Raw genomic sequence first — 3679 nt, forward strand, 5'->3', positions numbered from 1 at the left:
GATGCAGCTGCGACGGCGCCACGGAGATCTGACTAAGGAGCCCCATTTGGAAAGCATAGAAGGGATACGAACCCTCACTTGGGTGAACATGGCTTTGTAAAACCAAATCCAGTCGGCAACCCGGGGCGCATGGAAGTTGAGCTCGTACAACCGCTTGTGGGGAGCAGGTACGAAAACGTCGTAGTTGGCCTCCTCGTCAGTACCCCCGCACAGGTACTCGGCCTGATGGAACTCGGTGAGCTCCTCCTCACCCATCTGGTTTGGGGAGTCCCTGAGGTCGGAAACCACCCAAGCGTACGGGTCATAACCCGCGACGGAGGAAGAAGCCCGGGAGACAACGCGAGGCATACCTACAGTGGGGGTACCACTCGATTAGTCTATGAGGTCGGGAGCTCGAAAAAACCCAGAGACCACACTTAACCTTTTCTATGACTAAAATTAAGCATGGCTAGAACTAAATCCTAACAAAAGCCTACCCTGGAATGGTAACCCCCCTAACACACCTACTCGACACTAAAGGCTATCCAGCTTACAAAATCAAGCAAACAGCATGCATGTGATAGGAAACAATGGCAAAAGCAAAACAAACACAAAGCAGAAAATAAAGAAACAACTGCTTACCTGGATTAGTCTTGAAGAAGGAAGAAGAGAAGTAGATGCACAAGAAAGCAAGAGCAGTGCTCTGGGAATTTTGGGAAAGAAGAAGATGGAGATAGTTGAAGTAAAGATATGGGAACGAATACAAAACGGTTTTAAAACTGCTACTCAAAGAAGCGGGAAAAGACTAGGGGTAAAACGGTCTTTGCATGCGGGGTTTTTTAACCCATTATGAGCATTTAATGCTCTGCGCGAAGAACGAGGCAACGAATGATCGTCCCATCAACGAACGAACACGCGCGCAAGAGGCACGTCCCCTCCACGGACGGCCGACCTGGCGACAACGCGTGAGAGAAGAGGTAACACGCCACCAATAGCCCATGCGACTATTGTTGGCGCGTTGGGGCACTGTTACGGCCTGGCCCAAACCGAACTTTGGGCTGCCCCAACCCCCGAACCACCTGTAAGACCCAGAACCATTGAAAAGTCTTTTTATGAGTAAGTCTCAAATCATATAGTTATTTATAGCCTTGATTTCAGAAATTATTTTATTAAAGATAATTAAGGCAATTTTTGATTTATTGGATTTGAGACGAGTTATGATTATTATCCAATTTTATAATTATTGGATTATTTTCTATATTTGAATTATAAGGTTGATAGTTGTGAAATAATAAGGATTTTATATGTTATGGACTAAGCAACTAATATTTTAAATATTAGTACTGCTATTTTGAAAAATAGAGAAATTAAGTATATTATTTCTAATTATTTGATTTGGGCATTTTGTTGAAAATAATTTGTAAAAGTGATGAGTAAATAGTATTTTTCTATATACAAATAGTGTTGGATTTAAATTGGATTTCAATTACTATATTATTCCCAATTTTTAATTGAAATTACAAAACTACCCCTAGCTTAACCCTAAACCTAATTTTGATACACCACCCCCAAAAATCCTTCTCTTCATGCTGCGCAGCCAACAGTCTCTCCTTCATCCTCTTTGCTGCGCAGCCCTGTGATAAACACAACACACGCACACCCACGAGGCACTGTTGGTCGCGGAGAAGGGGAAGAGGAGAGGAAGCAGTCGCGCCGGTGTACTGGGTTGCACCACCATCACGTCGCCGTCTGACAGAAGAGGGAGGCGGTGTGGTGGGTGCCATTGCCACCGTCGCCGCCGTCGCCAACAGAGGGAGAGGGAGACTGAGTCGCGGCGGAGTAGAGGAGGGGGGAGATCGCCATCGCACCACCACGTCGCCACCGATTTGCTGCCACCATGGAGGCGTCGTTCCAGCCTGAGTAAGAGAGAGATAGAGACGACGCGAGGGAGAAAGGGAGCCATTGCGCTCTACCGCTGCTAGCCCCGCCGTATCCTGTGCCTCCAAGGGTCCCGTTCCTGTCGGATCTGTCGCCGTCCGGCCGTCGCACCACCGCGTCACTGTCATCACCGAGTTGGGAGAGAGCTGCGAGGAGAGGGAGGTCGTGCGTTCAGTAGCGTGCGTCACCGCCCAAGGACCGCCGCTCACCCGCCGCTGCTACCGCCGGGAACCGCTACTGATTTGGTGAGCCTTACCCTGTTTCTGGTTCTCCCTAGCTCTACCAATTCACTCTTACTTTGAAGTTGTCAATGAAACTGTTTGTGTTTATTAAATGGTTATAGTAAGTTGCATCGCCACTGCCATTTCTGGAGATGGTTGCTGGCTCGGTGTGGAGGTTGCGATTGCAGCTAGTATTCACTTTGGGACTATTTTATCTGTTGCTGGAATCTCTGTTAGCTTGCCCTTTTGCTGCTGGGTCACCACCGATGCTGAGAATAGGTGCTGGGAACTACTAACGGAGCAGGCTGAGTCGCGGCGATTCCGGCTGCCAAGGGCGGTTCTGTGGCTATCGAAAACACCGCCGAAGCTTCTGTCCTTTGGTTCAGTCAGTATTCTTTAGTTACCGTAAGTATCTCTGCCTCGAAACCTTCCTCGTTCATATCCCGTTATGTATTTTAAGGCTTTCGCAAAGATAATGTTTTCTAGGATTAAGTTATCGGAGCCACATGTTGCGCGTAAGGGTTGTCCTTGCTGCTGTGAGAGTAAACAAAGCTGTGATGTAAGCTGCCGGTAAATTCGAGTTGTTTGAGAGTTTTGGTGACGCATTTGGGTTATGGAATTTGCGTTTTGAGGTAGGGGCGCTTTCCAAAAACTATGTTTTATGTATTGAAATTATTACATATGGATACTGATGTGAGATATTGTGTATGTGGTGATTGTATCTGCCTTATGTATTATTTGATTGACTCGAATGGTTATGGATGTTGGTTTGGCTGAATTGTTGTGCGGCTTTGTGAAATGTAATGTTTGCAGTTGATTCCTTAAAGATTTGAAATCTGAGTTTAATCCGTTGAGGATTGATTTGATTTGAGTTAATTATTTTGATGATTTGAAAAGTCGAATGCACCTTTGAATTCAGCCTTATTTACTTTAATTAACTTGGTTTTGGACAAATGATTTATTACTGAGCTGTTTCCTTAAGACTTTGAAAATGAGTTAAAATGGTTGATATTGAGTTGATTTTGAAATGGTATCCTTGAGATACGCCACTGAGGCGATTGTTGGATTTAGCTTGCTTTGAATTGATTTCTGGTTTTGTGTTGTTGAAAAGGAATGAGAAACGGTTTAGTTGGGACCCGAACCGGGTGGCAAAAGTCCAAGTTTTAGGGGAGGTGCTGCCGAAATTTCTGCAAAATCCTAGTCTTGTTTGAAAAGTTATTTAAAAAGGGTTGGATTTGAGAAATTGTATTATTTGATTTATTAAGAGGATATTTATGTTTTCAAGCTTAATTTATTTAATGAACCTTATACGTTGAGTTCGGCTTATTTAGAACTGAACTATTTTTACCGTTTGAATCACTGAAGGAAAGAATGATGCTCTAATATTGATTTTAATATAAAAAGGAGTTTTTAGTGATTTCAAAGGAATCTAGACTTTTGATTGATTAATCAAGTTTGAGGCATTTTGGAAGAGTTAGAAAAATGAGTTCCAAAAAGAAACCTGAAAGTGGTTTGATTCAAATGAACCGGTTCCGTTTCAA

General features: G+C 43.9%; 1 long non-coding RNA gene across 1 annotated transcript; it reads left to right on the forward strand.

Moving 5' to 3' along the window:
* The first annotated feature begins 1833 nt into the window (after window positions 1-1833).
* LOC114924497 (uncharacterized) lies at window positions 1834-2963 on the forward strand. The gene is made up of 3 exons (XR_003811872.2): window positions 1834-2162; window positions 2261-2543; window positions 2625-2963. It is a non-coding gene; the product is annotated as an uncharacterized lncRNA (long non-coding RNA).
* Window positions 2964-3679: the final 716 nt, after the last annotated feature.

This window comes from Arachis hypogaea, chromosome 9 (genome assembly GCF_003086295.3).
Source record: "Arachis hypogaea cultivar Tifrunner chromosome 9, arahy.Tifrunner.gnm2.J5K5, whole genome shotgun sequence".
Classification (NCBI taxonomy): domain Eukaryota; kingdom Viridiplantae; phylum Streptophyta; class Magnoliopsida; order Fabales; family Fabaceae; genus Arachis; species Arachis hypogaea.